General features: G+C 40.7%; 1 pseudogene; it reads right to left on the reverse strand.

Annotated features, from left to right (window-relative positions):
- Window positions 1-20,326: 20,326 nt before the first annotated feature.
- Window positions 20,327-21,029, reverse strand: LOC125343279 (annotated as a pseudogene).
- Window positions 21,030-21,250: the final 221 nt, after the last annotated feature.

A 21,250-nucleotide genomic window follows, 5' to 3' on the forward strand; every position in this document is an offset into this window, starting at 1 on the left:
CACTTGGCCTGCTCTTTTTCTTTTCTTACACTAGGAACAATAAAGTTGTTTTGCTTCACTTCTGTTTGGTTTGGTTTTGGTTATTGTGACAGTGTCTTGTTGTGTGGTCCAAGCTGGCCTCAAAGGCACTATCTTCTTGCCTCAGCCTCCCTAGTGCTTTGATTACAAGTGTACACCACCATGCCCAACATATAAAATTTAATTTTCAAGAAAATGAACCTTAGGTTGCTTCATGCACAATTTGCGTAGTCATAGACTAAATATGGATTTATCTCTGATTGCACATGCTAAGAGAAGCCAAGTGTGAGCTATCAAAATTCTAATTCCTCAAGGTATGTAATTCAGTAAATACAGGATTTCTATAGCTGAAAAATCAAGAAATAACAGTGTAAAAGTTTGTAATTGGAAATATGAAGAAAATGGCAAAGCAGCTAAAAAATTGGAAATCATTGTCTTGGGAGAAGAACAAGTGTTCAATTTAAGAAGCCTTTGACTTTTAAAACAATATAGCATTCTTTGATATAAAGCATTCTTTGATAATAATTAAAATCACTTGTAGGGGCTGGGGATATGGCCTAGTGGCAAGAACCCTTGCCTCGTATACTTGAAGCCCTGGGTTCGATTCCCCAGCACCACATATACAGAAAATGGCCAGAAGTGGCGCTGTGACTCAAGTGGCAGAATGCTAGCCTTGAGCAAAGAGAAGCCAGGGACAGTGCTCAGGCCCTGAGTCCAAGGCTCAGGACTGCCAAAAAAAAAAAAAAAAAAATCACCTGTAATCCCTGACCAAAAAAAAAAAAAAAGCTAAGGAACAGCACCCATTCCTGAGTTCAAGCCCCACAAGCTACAAACAAAAAGTTAAATTAGCCAGGCACTGCTGGCTCACACCTGTAATCCTAGCTACTCAAGAGGCTGAGATCTGAGGATCGAGGTTCAAAGCCAGCCCTGGCAGGAAAGTCCATAAGACTTACCTCCAATTAACCACCAGAAAACTGGAAGTGGTGCTGTGGTTCAGTGGTAGAGCACTAGCCTTGAGCTAAAGAGCTCAGAGACAGTGCCCAGGCCCAGAGTTCAAGCCCCACAAGCAACCATAAAAAATTTAAATTAAAATGTTATAAAGGGGGGCTGGGAATATGGCCTAGTGGCAAGAACCCTTGCCTCGTATACATGAAGCCCTGGGTTCGATTCCCCAGCACCACATATACAGAAAATGGCCAGAAGTGGCGCTGTGGCTCAAGTGGCAGAGTGCTAGCCTTGAGCGGGAAGAAGCCAGGGACAGTGCTCAGGCCCTGAGTCCAAGGCCCGGGACTGGCAAAAAAAAAAAAAAAAAAAAAAAAAATGTTATAAAGGAAGAAGAACAAATGGAGAGGATAGAGGGAATGAATTTGGTCAAAAAAGTTTGCATACACATGTGAAATGGGGTAATAAAGCTTTTGAGATTAATTTGGGAAAGGGCAGAGGAAGATGAGAGAAGCTATGGAGGGTATGAGTCTGATAAAGGTTAAGTTATATGAGGATGTGGATTTATCAAAATTAATCCCACATTTACAACTAATAGATGCTAATAAAATATGTAGGGAAACACTTTTAAGGATTAAAGGAAGTTTTCATCCATAAATCTGCTTCCCTGAGCAAAACTTGGTAAAATTCCATGTCAGTAATAATAAGAATAATAGTAATGCTATTATATGGCTTGTATTTCAGACCTGGATTTCTGCTTATACATTTTTCCTTCCAACATCTATAAAAATCTTCCTCCACCTATTAAAAATCTTTTTTTTTTTTTTGGTGGGGGCGGGGGAGCAGGGTGGTGCTACTCTTGGAGCTTAAACTCAGGGCTTGGTGCTGTCCCTGAGCTTTTTTTGCTCGAGGCTAGCATTTGAGTGACAATTCCACTGCTGGATTTTTGGAGGGTAAATTGGAGATAAGAGGCTCATGGACTTTCCTGCCCAGACTTGACTTGAATCTCAGTCCTCAGATCTCAGCCTCCTGAGTAGCTAAGATTACAGGCACAAGGCACTGACACTCAACCCTTTTAAAATCTTTTAAAGCCTCAAAATCTAACCAAGTATAGAAGAAATACTCATGATTTAAATTTGTTTGACTATCTTTAAGTGACTGTTATGTTTTATGGTTTAGATGTTTTTCTTAACTAGAGACTTAACAGCAAATTTTCCATTGACTCAAACTCTATGAATAATTCATGATGGTAGAATAAATTGGATTAGCGCTTCTACGCTTCAGAGTCTACACATCTTATTGTGAAGAAAGACATAGTTTTCCAATGCCAGTCCCCCAGGAATAATGATCCAACTTGCAGCTGTCAGGTATTCTTAATCTGTGATCCAATAGCTTTCATCCATGTAGGTCATGTTCACAAATGCAGTGTCACCTCTATCATCATGGTGGCTGGCTTCTTTTCACACATCCCAGGGCTTGCCCACCCTATCATCTGCTAACCTATAGCTTTATCATCAGCAGCCACAACCCTAGTCTCAGTTGCTTTGTAGAAACAGCCTCATTATCTGTAGTGTTGTAACAGCAGTTAGAAACCGAATGACATTCAATTAAAATGATATTAGCAGCTCAGGAGTGATTTTGTTTAATTTACTCCTACTCAGATGTAAAAACATTAGCGACTTTTTAAATTGGACCTCATAATGTCTAACTCCTACTCAAATGCAATGAAATTAAAGACTTTGGTGCCTAAATACCGCTTAATTTACTCCTACCCATCTATAATGACATTAAAGATGCTTTAGGGGAGATATTGTTTCCAATCAGTTTTATTCAAAGGAAACCTGAGCTCGCAGGTACTATTATTAAGCATATAATAAAATCACACAAGAAATATATCTTGACAATTGGGGATAGGGTGGTTTCCAGTAATATTAAAAAGTAATCATTTTCATTTTAATGCAAGGATATTAAAAAGTAATATCTTAAATACAAGATTTTACAAAGTTTCAATTGTTTAAGCAAATATTTGATCCCAGCCTGTTAAAGACATTGCATTCTTACATATAAGTTTGAAGTACATTTTATTGTCTCAACATGTGACAGATTTATGACTGATGTGAATGAAATTTTATCAAAAAAATAATAAGCCACATAGTCAGGCACTGATGGCTCACACCTGTAATCCTAGCTACTCAGGAGGCTGAGATCTGAGGATCATGGTTTAAAGCCAGCCCAGGCAGGAAAGTTCTTGAGACTCTTATCTCCAACAAACTACTCAGAAAAAGCTGGAAGTGGCGCTTTGGATCCAATGACTGGGTGCTTGCCTTGAGCAAAAGGAGCCCACCCAAGCCCAGAGTTCAAGCAGCAGGACAGGAGGAGGAGGAGGAGGAGGAGGAGGAGGAGGAGGAGGAGGGGGAGGGGGAGGGGGAGGGGGAGGGGGAGGGGGAGGGGGAGGGGGAGGGGGAGGGGGAGGAGGAGGAGGAGGGGGAGGAGGAGGAGGAGGAGGAGGGGAGGGGGAGGAGGAGGGGGAGGAGGAGGGGGAGGAGGAGGAGGAGGAGGAGGGGGAGGAGGAGGAGGAGGGGGGGGAGGAGGAGGAGGAGGGGGGGGAGGAGGAGGAGGAGGAGGAGGAGGAGGAGGAGGAGGAGGAGGAGGAGGAGGAGGAGGAGGAGGAGGAGGAGGAGGAGGAGGAGGAGGAGGAGGAGATTTTAGAGATACATTTTTGGCTTAGAGAGAAACAATTTTCTTGTTATTCTGGTGTTGATGAGATTTTTAGTCCTTTTCCTTGTTGACTTAAAGAATTGATACATTTTTCACCTTTATTTTCCTGCAGTCTATTCTTAAACACGGCAGAATGTTGAGTTCAAAAGTGCTTGGGATTGTTAGACAATAAACAATTACTGAGAAGTGGTATAAAAACTATTATTAATAATGGTCATTAATACTTACAAAGACTCTAATCTCTGCCAGATCTACTTATGAGTACCTGAAATATATTAGCTAATTTAATTATCTGATTTAAGTAATAGTTCATTTCAGGTAAAAAAAAAAAAAAAAAGGGCAGATGGATGGGTAGATGGATGGATGAAGCCTGATGGGTAGGTGGGTATTATTGTTATAATTTTGTGGATTGTCTTTAATTTGGGAAGTTTTTGAAGTGCTTACACACTAAGACTTTAACATGTGAAATCCTTTATAATGCGAAATTAATTAGTAAAATTAATTCAGAAAATTTGGTAGTGTAATTTAAAAAGTATACAATAAGCACACCAATGAGCATAAGTATATCTATATCTATATCTATATCTATATCTATCTCTATATATATATACATGAAATTTCAGACCAGAAATAGAGCTTTCATGAAAACTGAGACATTCAGGAATAGTTTCTCAAATTGCTTATTGTTGTTGGTGGTGGTGGTGGTGGTCCTGGGAATTTAATTCTGGGCCTGGATACTGTCCCTGAGCTCTTCAGCTCAAGGCTAGTGCTCTACCACTTGAGCCACAGCGCCACTTCCGGTTTTATAGTGGCTTATTGGAGATAAGAGTTTCATGGACTTTCCTGCCCAGGCTGGATTTGAACCAGAATCCTCAGATCTCAGCCTCCTGAGTAACTGGTATTACAGGCGTGAGCCACCAGTGCCGGATTCAAATTGTTTTTTTCCTCTGGAAGAACTGATGATCTTTTAAAAGATCTGATACTAATGACTTGACCTAAATTTGCTCAGGTGTCTTTGCCATGGCTGGATCTTTTGGTGTGCTAGAAGATCGAGTAGATATTTAATCTCTCCAAGAATCCTGTGTTAGCTAGGATGAATGGCTCATTTCAGGCAGACAGGTAAGGCTATGGCTAAGAAATATTTTCATAACATACATCAGGTTGTACAGCTATCTACATTTGAACCCTTGCTGCAATGGTTTGAATATGAAATATCTCCAACAGATATGCCAAATGCTTGAACCCTAGTTCATAGCACTGTTTGGAAAGTGCTTTAGGAGGCACAGATGCTAGTTAGAGAGAAAATAGCTCACTGGTAACATATTCTTGGGTTTACCTGGGCCCCATCTTGTCCCTGCTTTGCTGTCCGGCTGCCATGAAGTGAGGAACTTTGTTCTGCCATATATTCTTACAGCCTTGGTATTCCATCCCATCTTGGGTCCAAAGGGATGGAGTCAGTCAAGCTTGGACTGGAACCTCTGAAGCCATAAGCCAAAATTGATCTTTCCTTCTGTAAGTTGTTGATTTCAAGTATTTTGTCACAGTCACACACACACACACACACACACACACACACAATTCTAATAACCTACTTGCTCTGCCACTTGGTAGTGATTTGATCTTACATAAGGCATTTGATTCAGCCTCAGTTTCCTTACCTCAATGAGCACACAGCCCCAAATATTTAACATTTTCTATGTTGATAAGTGTTATTTCATTAATTTATAATCATTTGATTCAAGCTCTAAGAAATCATCCTAGACCTCATTTCTTCTTTCTTCTCCCTAACTTCCTACATCCAGTGAATTATTATCAACCTATTTTATCTCCTAAACATTAATCAGAGCATCTAAGGTGCAATGAGACTCTGTACAAATATATTAAGTGATGCATGACAGCTATCCACCCCACTTTCTAGCTCAACATTTATTGAGTCTAAAGTTTTTACAGAAGGTATGAGGATGCCTGGCATGCAAAGTTGATAAATTGGGGGCCCAAGGAGTTTCCCAACCAATGGGAGAGATACTCAGTAAAATCCTGGGATTCAGTATGATTTGAAAACCTCCTTATAGAACCTATAAGAGTATGCCCATTCTTCATCCAGGTGCTGGTGGTCATGTCTGCAATCCTAGCCATTCAGAAGGCTGAGATATAGAAATCCAGGTTTGAAGCCAGCCAGGGCAGAAAAATCTGAGAATTTATCTCCAATTAACTAGAAAAATGCTGGACTGGAGGTGTGGCTGAAGTAGTAGAGTACCAGCTGTGAATTAAAAAGCCATTTTAAGAATACAAGGCCCTGGGGCTGGGGATATAGCCTAGTGGCAAGAGTGCCTGCCTCGGATACACGAGGCCCTAGGTTCGATTCCCCAGCACCACATATACAGAAAACGGCCAGAAGCGGCGCTGTGGCTCAAGTGGCAGAGTGCTAGCCTTGAGCGGGAAGAAGCCAGGGACAGTGCTCAGGCCCTGAGTCCAAGTCCCAGGACTGGCCAAAAAAAAAAAAAAAAAAAAAAAGAATACAAGGCCCACGGGGACTAGGAATATGGCCTAGTGGTAGAGTGCTTGTCTTGTATACATGAAGCCCTGGTTCAATTCCTCAGCATCACATAAACAGAAAAGGCTAGAAGTGGCGCTGTGGCTCAAATGATAAAGTGCTAGCCTTGAGCAAAAGGAAGCCAAGGACAGAGCCCAGGACCTGAGTCCAAGTCCCAGGACTAGCAAAAAAACAACAAACAAACAAACAAAAAGAACACAAGGCCCTGAATTCAATCCCTAGTACCCACCTTGCATACTATACACTACACACACACACACACACACACACACATACACACACACACACACGCTACAGAGCAACTTAATGCCTAGAAACTGAAGTGCCAGTATTCTTGCAACTTACACTCTGTAGGCATTACAAATATTTAAAATTGAAGTGGTAGTTTTAAGGAAAGTCAGTAGAGATTCTGGGAGTAGCAGGTATTATTGTTGCCCATGTGCTCTTATCCATTCAACAACTCATCCCTTCAGCAGACTGCAGAGGCATGAGCTCCAAACTACACCCCCTCAGGACTTTCATAGAGCAAGCATACTCATAACACTCTCTCCACCTTCCATGGAACTCCATCGTCACCAGTCAGGAAAACAGACAGAGCCAATATTCTTTGCCTGGCTGAAAATGCATGTTGTGGTAAAGGCACAACAGCAACAAAAAAGATATCTGTCAGAAGAAACTAAGGAAACTAAGGAAAGTAAAGAACGAGTTTGCACTCTCGTGTGTGTGTGAGAGAGAGAGAGAGAGAGTGAACTCAGAGCCTCAAATTCTTAGATTTTTTTTTTTTTTTGCTCAAGGCTGGTGCTCAATCACTTGAGCCACATCTCTCCTTCTGGCTCATTGGAAATAAGTGTCTCAGATTTTTCTTCCCAAGTTGTTTTCAAACCAAGATCCTCAGATTTCAGCCTCCTGAGTAGCTAAGATGACAAGATGAGTCATTGCTACTAGGCAAGTACTGGTTCTCATAACAGTTAATTATCCAGGGTTGGAGTCATAGCTCCACTGGTAGAGCATCGGCCTAACAAGCAAGGAGAGTGACAGCAAGGCCCTGAGTGCAAACCCCAGTATCACCAAAAATAAAAAGAGTAAACGATTTGTCGTTTTGTAAAAGACTGTGATTAAGAAGGCACATCATGGGGCTGGAAATATGGCCTAGTGGTAAAGTGCTCACCTCATGTACATGAAGCCCTGGGTTCAATTCCTCAGCACCACATATATAGGAAAAGCCGGAAATGGCGCTGTGGCTCAAGTGGTAGTGTGCTAGCCTTGAGCAAAAAGAAGCCAGGGACAGTGCTCAGTCCCTGAGCCCCAAGCCCCAGGACTGGCAAAAAACAAAACAAACAAAAAGAAGGCACATCATGGATGTGCTGCCTGGGCCTGAACTGCTGCTTTGAAAAACAGGGGAGACAAAAATAAATCTAATGTGTAAGAAATTGACCCAGAGGATTATACCAGGCATACTTCTAGAAATAATGGTCTGAATTTCCCTCTGCAGAAAGGGACCAAAAAAAAGTTAAGAATAACACTAACAGCAGGAGTAGCAAGAGTAGGGTGGGAGTCGCAGTAGTAAGTCTTACTGAATCCTAGTGGCTAGGCACTGCAGCAGCAAAGGTGGTGAGGTGATCCACCGTCACAGCAGGAACTGTATTTCCCTAGAACTTTGCTAATATATTGTGTTATATCATTATCACTCTCCAGAAAGGAAGATTCCCACACTCAGGACTGGGAAGATAACCTACTGGTCCTATAATGGCCTGAAGACCTGTAGCATCACAAAATTCACATATAGCTGCCCTCATCTCAGCCAAGTTTGGTAGTACCTGCCTATATTACAGGAAGGTCATGAGTTTGAGTTCGGTCTGGACAAGTCTAGCAAGATGTAGTCTCACACAGGAAAAGAAGAAGCCATCTCACCCTTCCAGTGCAATGGCAGGGGCCTTTGGGAAGTAAATAGATGTAAGTGAGATCATAAGAGGGGGGTGTCTGAAATGAGGTTAGAGTCCTTCTAAGAAGAGGAAGAAAGACTGGGGCAGTCTGTCAAGCCCCCCGCCCCCCATGCAAGGCACAGTTGGAAGACAACTTCCTGCAAGTCAAGAAGAGAGTCCTCAGCAGGTACTGAATTTGATCTTAGACTTCCAGCTTCAGGACTGCAGGAAAACAGAAAGTGGCTGTGGTATTTTGTTAGAGCAAGCCAAGCTGACTAAGACCTCTTCTCCCTTGCTGCTTTGCTTCAGCTTCTATAAGAAACCTGGTGAATGCCAGGCTTCTAAAGGCCAAAAGGCCCAGTTGACAGTTGCTGTCCCTGCTGTGGTGCAGGCAACCCCTCTGAAATCAAGGATTTACCCATCACCTGAATCCTACAGGAAGACCTCACTCTGTCATCTGAATCCTTTAGTCATGTGCTCCCAGAGGGGAGGGCCATGGGACCATTTTCAGACAGTAGCAGAAGCATTTGTGTGTGTGTGTGTGTGTGTGTGTGTGTGTGTATGCAGGCACGCGCATGCACACCGGTACTAGGGCTCAATTTCATGGCATGGGTGCTGCCCTTTAGCTTTTTCACTCAAGACAGGTCCTCTACCACTTAAGCAACAGCTCCACTTTCAACCTTTTGGTGGTTAGTTGAAAAGAAAAGTCTCACAGATTCTGGCATGTAACCATGATCCTCAAATCTCAGTCTTCTGTGTAGCTAGGATTATAGGAATAAGCCACCCGCACCAGGCTCTGGTAGCAACAACTTCTCTCTCTAGGAATGATTCACAATCCATACTGCTTCATCTTTACTGGGAAAGAGTTCAGTCCAAGCACCTAACCCATAGGAAGCCCTTCATAAAGAAAGCATTTTTGAATGAATGAATGAATGAATGAATGAATGAATAATATGCTGGGGAAAGCTCTTTTACTTTTTTGTCTCTTAGAAGATTGCTTGTGACTTGTATATGGAGGCTTCCAGCAGAAGTTATTTGTGAAGTAGAAGGGAATTTATTGTTATGCCTACTTCACAGATGGAAAAACAAAGTTGCAGAAAGGCTCAGTGATCTAGCTGAGAAGGCACTACTTCATTACTGGAAGTAGTTAACGTGTCTCAGGTAGCTTTTTATCTTTTGTGAATCTTTATTCCATTTACTTCATCATTTTTTTTAGCTAAGTATTTACATGGGAAATGGGGGGAACGTGACAATCTAAAAGAGATTTACAAGTTCATGGTCAAAAACAAAAAAGCTCCATTCTTGGAAGTCTATGACTATGCATGCCCCCCCCCCAAAGATTGCCCAAGGGCACCCAAGCTGTTTACTGCTACCCAGAATAAGAAGAGAGTGATCGCCTTGTAAAATTCCCACACTGTCTGACCCCCATAAGCTTTTACAAGGAGAAAGAATCTATGAGCCTCCAGGCTGACTTTTATGCCATACTCTGAAAGCTCAATTGTCGGACAGGATTCTGGAGTATATAAATATATAATTATACTCCACTGCAAAAACCAAAGAGGTCAGGGTTTTGGTAAGAATCTGTTTGATTGTGAGCCTCAATTTTAAATCTGGTAGCTTAGACTTTGGATTTTGAATTATTTATGGTCATATCAACTTTCTTTCCTCACATTTTTTTCATTTAAAGCACTTAAAGATGGAATCCCTCAAATGGTGTGTTGTACAAATTGACACATTTATTTTCCCGTGTTATACAAATAAACTACATTTTAGGATTAGTGCCAACAAGTAACATAATATCTTTCTTTATGGATAATAACTTTTTTAAAAAAACAAATTGCATAGATAGTAGCCATTTTAGAATTCCCTAATAAACTGAAAGCACAGGTGAAGAATTCTGCTTCCCTCTCATTTCCTTTCTCAAAGATGGTCTTTTCCTAGGTTGTGCTTAAAAACAATGCCTTGGCCAAAAAAGTTTGACACTTTAATATATTATATTCAGACATTTTCAGTTGCACAGAAAAGACACAGAGTATCAATGCGTGTACAGGGATGTGCATGTTGGCAAGTATCAAGCCAGAAGTAAAGTTTTCTGACCACTTGTCCCTGGTAGACTAGGCCTACCAAATTTAGTTATTATTCTGGTGAGTGAAGATGTTGTTTAGATCTGTATGATAAATATATACATACTTACAGGTCCCCATCCCTGTGAACAACCATGAAAAGTCTGATTTTCATAGCTGGCCTATTGAAGTTGTCGCAGGCTGGTGGCCTTTGGCCTCCTAGTGTGGGTCTTCAGGGTCCACCCACGCCTGGCTTCCTCTCTTTTCATCTCCTGCCTTCTTGAAAGTGGAGACCCTCATCTTTGAAGACCACACTGGCACTCCGCCACAGAGGACCTCGGGTTTCCAAACGCAGCAGAGACACGGGAGGGAGTAGCCAGTGACAGAAGAGGGAGTCTCCTTGGTGTCCATACTTCAGGAAAACAATCTGGCAGAGAGGATTTGATAAATAAAGCAAGCATGGAATGGCTGTCTTTCATACTTTTCCACAGGTTTCCTAGGAAATGCGTATGGTGCAAAGTAGGTGACAAAAAGAAATTGCAAGAATCTAGAACAAGGTTGAATCATGTTTTCCTAGCTAAGTGTTTTGACAGTAAAAGCTTCTACTTCCTGGAGGTTTTCCAGCTGTTTTCTCTCCTTTCTCCATGGGCTCTTAGTGTCCTGCTTTTGCTTTATATTGAATTTTGCATATCCTTTCATGACATAGTCATTTCCATACCTGTTATAGGTCCTTTGTCAGACTGGAAGCTTCCTGAGGAAGGAACTAGAACTTAAATACTCTTCTGTCCCTCAATTGCCAAAGCCAAGATCATATCTATAAATCATAATAAAGGGAGCTGGGAATGTGGCTTAGTGGTAGAGTGCTTGCCTAGCATGCATGATGCCCTGGGTTCGAGTCCTCAGCACCACATAAACAGAAAAAGCTGGAAGTGGCACTGTGGCTTAAGTGGTAGAGTGCTAGCCTTGAGCAAAAGGAAGCCAGGGACATTGCTCAGGCCCTGAGTTCAAGCCCCAGGACTGGCAAAAAAAAATCATAATAAAGACGCACTGCATTGAGATTTACTAGTTTGTTTACAAATGTCTCAGCTGTCTCTGTCACCTGAGTGATGCTAGTGATGTAGCTAAAGGTTTATTTATCATAAATGCGGAAAAAGCATACTGGTTTGAGTCTCTAAAACTAACTAGTTCATAAACATAGATTATTTGGGGATAAGTGATTTTTTTATTAATTGGCTTATAGGGAAAATGTCACTTTTCTGAAATAAATTGTTATTTTAAAAAATATTTCTAGCCAGGTGGAAGTGGTCCACATCTGTAATCTTAGCAACTCAGGAGTCTGAGATCAGAGAATCACTTTGAAGCCAGCCCAGGCAGAAAAGTTCATGAGACTCTTATCTCCAATAAACTATTCAGAAAAAAGCTGGAAGAGGTACTGTGGCTCAAGTAGTAGAACCCTATCTTTGAGCACAAAGGGGTTCAGGGACAGTGCCTAGGGCCTGGGTTCAAGCCCCAGGGCCTGTTAAAAAAAAAAATCTAGCTGGATGCAGTTTAAAAAAAAAAAAAAAAACCATATCCTACAAATTTAAGAAAAGCCAGAGAAGAGGTGGATTTTATTGTGGGTTTTATTGTTGGTTTGCTTTGGGATGGTTTCAATATGCAACCCAAATTGTAACCTTCCTGCCTTGCCTTCCAGAGTGCTTGGGTTCCAGGCATGCACCACTATATCCAGCTTTTGTAGTGATAAACTCATTCCAAGTGTTTTCTCTTCCCCTTTTCTTTTGCCTTCTTTCTCTTCCTCTTCTTTTAGGTAAGGAAATTGAAGTTGAAAGCAATGACTTGTCCAAGATCATGAAGATGAGAAGAGGTAGAGCTTGCACTGGGTCCCAGAACTTTGCTCAACTTAAACCTTGTCCACAAAGGCATTGTTTAGAAAATAAGTGCCCATTACCTCCCAGTGGGTGAAATAAAAATATGAAACTAGATCATGGCAATTATCTGTGAAACACAGTAAAATGGGTTAGGGATGAATGTGCTTTTTGCTGGAATAATCTTATTTTTGTCTGATGATAGCTAGTTAGACCAACTTTAAAGAAAATGTTCAGCTTCATAAAAACACTGTCTTCCTTAAGGCGTTGGTCCTGCCTCTATTAATTCCCAAAAGTCACAGTGGAAGTTCTAAGCTCCGCATCCCCAGATTACAGTTGTGTAGGCCACAACTTTGTGTGGTTGAGACAGAAAGTTTAAAGTGTTGTGGAACTGGCCAAAGATCAATTCCACAAACACTTGTTGCGCAGAGTGCCTAGCTAACCATACATGCTCAATACATGTGGAATAAAGACATCTTGTGGTTATGAGCCTCCCTCCTGTCATTTTCAGTAAGTCAGTGACTGGTCCCCCTCCATTGCTTGAGTGGATACAACATTCCCTAAAACACATGTCTGCCTCAAAGCGTAGGAGTAGGGTTAATTTGCTTTAAAGAATGATTGGGGAGTTGTTAAAATAAAATTAATTAAATAAAGCCACAGTTTCGAGAGAAATATTGGGTGTATACACAAGCAAAGTATATGCTCCAGCCTCTTGTCAATTTATCACCACTAGGAAGAGGCTTGAGTTTTTACTTTGGGAAGAAAGCCCCCTTGACTACTGAGGCTATATGCCTTTATTATGCACAGTGCTGCATACTGTAGTAACCTTTCGCTGAGACACATACCTCACTCTTGGCAACCATACTCCTTTTTATGTTCTACTTAACAAAAGGTGTTCATGAATCAGCTCGAAATCTCAGTTCATATTTAGATGACGCATTTTCTTCAACTGAACAACAGTCCACAGTTACAAATGCCAAACAGGAAGGGGCACATCTGGGAAAAACAAGCCTCTTAAGCTGGAAGAATGAATAATGATGTGTGGGTTGTGCTTTCTATACAGCAAACTCTGGGAAGACCTTGCTGTGAACAGCTATCTGATCACAATTGAAGAAGCTTTGTGTTCCTACTCACCTCCCACAAGCCTTTGTATCTGGAGCAGGAGCTCCGCAGGGGAAAGGAAGATTGGTAGTAAAGATTCCTTGGTCTTTAGAAACTCAGGTATCGATTCAGTATCTCAAAATCTTAGGATAGCGATTCTTTCATTCATTCCTTGTAGCCTTTAGCATAGTGTAAATCCTGGAGATGAGTGTTTCCCCGGGGGATAGGAAAGTGCATTCCACTTTTGAGTTTTCAATCCCCAATAAAAACTTCAAAATCATGAACCAGACACCTAAACCCTGGTATGACTTAGACTTAATTCTGTTTTTTAAATATATTTTCATTATAGAAACTCTACATATGGGTTTTCCTATTGTCTTTTAGCAATCTGAGTCATTATTGAAATGTGTGTATTCGTGTCAAGTTGAACTCAGTCTGTTTGTGTGCATGCATGCATGTGTGCATTTATGTTTACTGTTTTGTAAAATAATAAAAGTTGAAAGGCTAAGAAATCAGCAAATCAGCTTGGTGCCTGTGGTTCATGCCTGTATGTAATCCTAACTCTTCAGAAGGCCAACATCTGAGAATCACAGTTCAAAGCCAGCCCCAGCAGGAAAGATCATAGGACTCTTATCTCCAATTAATCACAGAAAAAGCTGGACGTAGAGCTGTTGCTCAAGTGGTAGAGTGGTAGCCTTGAGCAAAAAGAAGTTCGGGGACAGTGCCCAGGCCCAAAGTTCAAGCCCCAGGACTGCCAAAAAAAAGGGAGGAGGAGGGAATCAGCATACTTTGATTCATGGTAACATTCATAACTAACTTTCTTTAGTTTATAGATCCTTCTGTGTTACTGTCATAAAATTGTCATAATAATAAAACCCCTGCTTCCTATATGGAATTCCATTAAGAGTTTGGCTATTGCGATTATTGGCAATGGTTTCATCCATCATGAGACGAGTTTCACTACTGAGGAAGAAGCTAACAGTATTAACCCTGGAACCTCCCACCTCCTCTCCCCATCCCCAAACTCAATTAAACCAGCATCGCACCAAGAAACACACAAAAAAGCTGCCGCCCATTTACATAACACAATGATGGAGTCATAAATCAACATTAATCATGAATGTTGCAACAAGTCACTGAAATTGATGTTTGACCTCACCATGGGCTGGACTCATCCATCCATGAATAGCGCTTATTTCCAACTGCAAACAACTTCCCACTCCCAAGGAGAGGGTCACACATCTCAGACACACATGTCACAGGGAAGTTGAATCTTCGCTTCCAGATAATACTTTTTTTTTTGCCTAATTTTATTACTCATTCTTTTTGCCTAACAGTCTTATCAGAGAAATCATTGCATTTCTAACACCCTACAAGTCCAGTTGTCCATTTTCTTCAAAGCCATTGCATTCCCTAGATATGTAGAATGTAGCCATAAAGTGAGTCTCGTCCTAAGCTCCTTGCTTCCATCCCCAGTGATTCTGTCCAAACAGTTAAAGGAAACATGGAGGTTCATGTTTGGGGGTTCATTTCTGGGGAGTATTCCATGAATTACAATTCTGTAGAACAAGGTTCTCATATTTGTCTCACATTCATTACAGTATGAGAGGCTGCATGTCACCTCTACTTGCCTTCCCCTATTGTTATAATCTCCTGTAAAAATAAAAATAAAACCACTCACTCCTGTTGAAGTAGATCAAACCTCAGCAGCTTCATTGCCAGGTTTGGAATAAAGTCATAGTTCAGCATGTAGCACCCTGGGGTGAGCCTGACATTTGTAACATACATTTTAGTACATAGTCATTAGATAAGAGCAAGGAGTCGATTTCTCTTTGGGGAGATGTTTTATCATGCCTGTGAGTCTTTGTTCTTGATGATCTTCTTTTCTAGAATATCCCTATCACTTTCTCACCCACATTGTCACCCCTTCTGTATCTGTCAGGGCAGCTGTCATTTATGCCTCATGTTTCTACTCAAGACAGTTCAACCTCACAGTGCCTTCAGTGTCTTCCCAGGCACCTTGCAAGAGACTGCTTTTGACATTCTTCTTTGAGCCCCACTTTACTTTGTTGAAAGTCCATCTGAGAGGTGGCTCCTGCTTGTATCTGTGTGTGTTGCACTGCTTGATGGCATGCTAGTATGAGCCAGGGGCCACATCATTCCATTTTTGTGTACCAGAATCTTAACACATTTCTCCCATGAGAAGTTGCCAATAATAAAAAAAAAAATGTGATGAATCAGTGAGTGAATGGTGTGCAATTCAACAGACTCTAAAAGAGAATACTAAGAAAATAATTGTCTTCAGATAATCAATGTTCTTCTATCAAGTAATAATTAAACTGTCTTGCATTTGACTTCATGTATTCATCTACTCAATTGCTCTGCCAAATGGATATCCATCCTTAAGTGTTCTGATGAACAGGGCAGATAGGTGGTTAAATACCAGTTGGTCCCTCATTAGTTAGCTGATTAAAACAGCAGTAGCAAAAGTCACAAGTATGACAAATTTGCTGGTTGCATATGAAAGGGAGGATATTTGCATACAAAAATCAGCCAGTGTCAGACATAAATTTTGCATTGTCATACTAATAATCTGATATGTTCAATAACAGGGAAGTTGAAAATGATAGATATACAATGTGATATTTAAATTAGTACCTTACACAGCCATATGTTAACTTTATGCCATTTTCCCCACCATGACAAACTGATTAAATAACTTAACTAATGTTTTAACACATATCATTATACAAAAAATTAGAATAAACTATAAATCATTCTGTCAACTTATGATCCAATGGAATAATGTATATTTTGCATGGTTATTAATATGTACTATCTTTCAGTAAATTAAAAAATCAAGCTTAACAAAGGTTAAAAATATCTGGTGATACATAGATGATTAGCGAAGTAATTTATATTAATGAACCTTTGTGTGACTGATTTTTTTTTTGGTTAATTACTCATAGGATTATGTCAAACATATATCAAGATTTCGGCTCCTTTTTCATCCAACCTTACAGCATTTCATTACTATTGTTACCTGATTAATGGATGCAATAATATATATGGCATGATATGATATGTTCACATTAAACCTTAATCAAATATTACTAAATTCAGAAAACATTAAGTAAATCATGACTGATGAGGCAATATTGCTGTGCTGTCATATTGATGACTCTGAAACTTCACTACTGAGAGTAACAGATTAAGCACAAGAAGTGAATTTTATGAGGAAATATAAGGATCTCAACTTCCACAGTTGTGCTTTTTTAATTGCTTTGCAGCTGCCAGAGGAGACTCAAGATCCATCAAGTCGATTGGTGTCATAGATCTCATAATTCCCTTTCTCCATTTCAAAAATTGTATTTGCTGAGAAGGGTCCATTCATTATCTACAGGGTTGTCACTTTTTTGTGTGTGCCATCCTCAGGCTTGAACTCAGGGCCTGGATGCTGTCCCTGAGCTTTTTAGCTCAGGATAGCATGCTCCCATTTGGGCCACAGCTCCACTTCTGGCTTTTTGGTGCTTCTCTGGAGATAACAGTCTCACAGACTTTCCTACCCAAGCTGGCTTTGAACCATGATCCTCAAAGAGTATCAGTCATCTGAGTTGCTAATTATAGGCATGAGCTACAGGTGCCCAGCTGGATCAATCATGCTCTTAAACTAAACATTAATGTTATTATTCACTTATCTGAGGTACCTAAAATAGCCATATTCACAGAAACAGAAAGTAGAATGGTGGTTACCAGTGTGGTTGTTGTGGGGGGGGGGGTATGGAAAATGGTTCAAGGGATATAGAATTTCTATTATGCATAATGGAAAGGATATGGAAATCTGTTGTTTAACAACCTGATGCTGGGCACTGGTGCCTCATGCCTGTAATCCTAGCTACTCAGGAGGCTGAGATCTGAGGATCATGGCTCAAAGCCAGCCCAGGCAGGAAAGACTGTGAGACTCATATCTCCAATTAACCACCAGAAAACCAGAAGTGCTGCTGTGGCTCAAGTGGTAGAGCGCTAACCTTGGCTAAAGAACTCAGGAACAGTACCCAGGCCCAGAGTTCAAGCCGCATGACCTTCAAACAACAAAAAACCAATATGATTATGCTTAACACTGCCAAAGTATACACTTAAAAATGGTTACATTAACTACATGATAACACATATCTGTAAACTTAGCACTTGGGAAACAGAGACAAAAGCATCTCAAGTTTAATACCAGCCTAGACTACATGTAGTCTATAATATAGACTACATATAGCTACATAGAGACCTTCTCTGAAAAATATTATGATATGAATAATACATTTTATTATATGTTTTTCATCAAAAATTTGCTTAAAATATATTTTAGGGGAAAAAAAAACTATTTTACCCAAGCCAGTCACCAATGACTCATGCCAATAATCATAGCTACCCCAGAAGACTGAGACTTAAGTCTAACCACCAACCCAGGAACTCGCAAAAAGCCAAAAGTGGAGATATGGCTCAAGTCATAAAGCACCAAGCCTTGAGTGAAAAAGCTGAATGAAATTGCAAGGCCCTGAGCACAAGCCCCTATGTAGGCACAAAATTTTTTAAAACTTATTGTTCCTTCCAGGCACTAGTAGCTCAGGAGGGTCTACATACAGAGGATAATGGTTTGAAGCCAGTCAAGGCAAAAAAAATCTTCTAATCCTTTTCTCCAAATAACCCAAAACAAAGCTGGAGATATGGTAGAACACAAGCCAAACAAATGCAAGAGCCTAAATTCAAACCCCAATACTACCTCCTCCTACCCTCTCCCTCCAAAACAATGTTATACCTTACATAGAACTGGTACTGGTTCATTCAGTCTTGCTGAGGAGGGAAGAAATAGAGCACCATCATTTGTTGGGGTGACCAGTACACACAGACAGAAAATAGGTCGAATGGCAGCAGACTCACCCCTGGGCTTAGAAGAAATCCTAGTTGAACATGCAGTTCCCTGAGCAAAGTTTGCACCTCTACCATACCAGCTTTTTTTTTTTTTTGTCTCGATTCATTAGATAGAGTCAGCAAAGCACAAGGTCTTTATGATCATTATCTCATCTAACTTCACAAGAAAACGACAACATGGGCATCTTTATGCTGGGATTAAAGCATGAAGAAACTCATAATGGATGAGTAGCAAATGTACTATCAGCTTCCAAACGTTATAGCCTTTATATTGCTCGTAGAAGCTGCCAAGAAGGGTCACATAAACTCACATAGGTCACTCTGAATCCCAGAAGGTGAGGAGTCAGATGGTCTTACTTGCTAGGAAACTCTGCCAACTGTTGGCTAAGGTATTGAAGCCCTGAGATTGGATCTTTGAGTCACCCTTGGGAGGATGATACCTTCTAGAAGACACTCAGCCTATAGCAGACTTTATGCATGGTAACTAAGCCGTTGACAAGATCACTGTCATATCCACTCTCTTCTCTCCTGCCTACACTGGGGTAGAATGAAGATGGTTGGTTAGGGATAGTGCTGCAATCTGAAAATATCAGTCTGTAAGGTAACGTTTAAAATTTTATTTGGGGCTCAATCATTAAACTATTGTCTATGCATATGTGAAACACTATGGTGAAATCTTTTGAACAATTGACATACACTTTTTTTTTTAGGCAATTACAAGATATAAGATGGGTCTTTCTGTCTATGGAGGTGGGAAGAATGAGCAGACAAGGGGAAGGAGGGAAAATGTCGTCAAATTATTGTGCCTACCTGTGTGAAAAGCAGACAATGAAGCTTGTTGGGAAATAGGGTAAGGAGATGAGGGAGAGTGGTGGAGGGGATGAGTCTGCCCCAGGTACGTTGCATGTATTATATGGACATGTCAAAGTGAAATCCTTTGTACAACTAACTGATACCAATAAAAACTCATCAACTCAAATCCAGAGTTTGTAACTACCTATAGCTTCACATTTGCCAAACTTCTCCCCTACTGCCTTCTTTTTTTCATGGCATAAATGGAATCTTGAGCTCATGTTAGAATAACTCTCCTCACATTAACATCCAATAATGTTCTAGTCTGGGGATAATCCATCTTCCAAAATGCTGTGCCGTGGTCTTCCTAAACCATGGTTTAAAAAAAAGAATGCTTGCGGGCTGGGGATATAGCCTAGTGGCAAGAGTGCCTGCCTCGGATACACGAGGCCCTAGGTTCTATTCCCCAGCACCACATATACAGAAAATGGCCAGAAGCGGCGCTGTGCTCAAGTGGCAGAGTGCTAGCCTTGAGCGGGAAGAAGCCAGGGACAGTGCTCAGGCCCTGAGTCCAAGGCCCAGGACTGGCCAAAAAAAAAAAAAAAAAAGAATGCTTGCATCTGGGAATATGGCCCAACAGTACTGCTTGCCTCATATACATGCAGCCCTGGGTTCAACTCCTCAGCACCACACACATATTAAAAGCCAGGAATGGCTCTGAGGCTCAAGTGGTAGAGTGCTAGCCTTGAGCAAGAAGAGGCCAGGGACAATGCTCAGGCCCAAAGTTCAAGCCCCATGACTGGCAAAAAGAAAAAGAAAATAAAAGAATATTTTTAATGAATGCTTTTTATACATTTGTTGGAGAACATATTGGAAGATTATATATAAATAATCACATTAGTTGGGGGTTTGTGGCTCACACCTGTAATCCTAGCTACTCAGGAGGCTGAGATCTGAGAATCACCATTTCAAACCAGCCTGGGCATAAAAGTCTGTGATGCTCATGTATCCAATTAACCACTAGAAAACCAAAAGTGGAGCTGTGACTCAAAGTGGTAGAGCATTAGCCTTGAGGCCAAAGCGCTCAGGGACAGCACCCAGGCCCTGAGTTTAAGACCCATGACTGCTGGAAAAATAAATATATTAAATCTGTGATTTAATGGATGTAGCTGCTTAGAATGAGGATGAAGATGATGTTTATGTATTTTTTTAGTTGTTAAGTTTTTATTGAGCCTTTTAGATTACAACATGAGGTAAAAGGAAAAAGTACTCCTTAACCAATTTTACACAGCTATCCCAAAATATCTTAGGTTCACAGGATTTACATGGGATTGCATTTCTCAAAAATTGGTATCAAGTATAAACATGTCTTAACTCCTTGGATTTTCCAGTTGACTATTCCAGCATAAGTTTCAAGGCCAAGTTTTATCATTGCTGATCTCATCAGATCTGAAGCACTATTTTATTTGATGTCCACCAATTCCACTTCAAAAAAGAGTTTTACATTTGGTGGAATTTGGGCATCAGGTTGTCCTTTCTTCCCATAAGCCCATTCTGGTTCAATCTCTGGTTGAGCCTTTTCTCCTTTACTCAGAGTCAAAAGTGCTTCATCCCATCCTCTGATAACTTTACCTATTCCAACCTTAAAACTTAAAGGCTTGGCACTTTCTTCTTTGAACTTGTTTGAATATTTGTATCAAAAACAGTTTTATCCTGTAGTGTTCCTGTATACCAGCAATGAACAACATCTCCCTTTTGGGGAAAGTTAGTTCTATCTCCCTTTTTTAGAATATTTTTTTTGTATTTTGGTGGACCCTCATCCAGAGTCTCTTCAGACTTGATTTCTTTGGGTTTATCTTCATTAAGCTTCACATTTTTCACTTGTTCAGACACTTTACTTATACTTTCAGTACCTTTGAAACACTTACTTTCAAAAAGATGTTTAGGCCATAACCAAATGGTCCTTATTAGCTGTCTTGGCTACATTTTTAATGTTTCCTAATAATTTATGCTCTATCAGAAACAAATCTGAACCATTACCCTGCAGAAACTTGATAATGTCCTTCTTAGGCAACTGCTCACTGCACAGCTGTTCCACGGTCCACACCCACTGTGGTACAGCAGCCGCCATCTTTCCCCACTGGCACCGCTTTTGATGATTGTGTTTTAAAAGTTACTTGAGCCAGGCACTGGTGGCTCACGCCTATAATCCTACCTACGTAGTAGGCTGAGGTGTGAGGATTGCAATTCAAAGCCAGCCTGGCCAGGAAAGTCCACAAGACCCTTATGTTCAATGAACCACCAAAAAACTGGAAATGGCTCAAGTAGCAGGGCAATATCCTTGAGCATAAA

Source organism: Perognathus longimembris, chromosome 2 (genome assembly GCF_023159225.1).
Source record: "Perognathus longimembris pacificus isolate PPM17 chromosome 2, ASM2315922v1, whole genome shotgun sequence".
Lineage (NCBI taxonomy): Eukaryota > Metazoa > Chordata > Mammalia > Rodentia > Heteromyidae > Perognathus > Perognathus longimembris.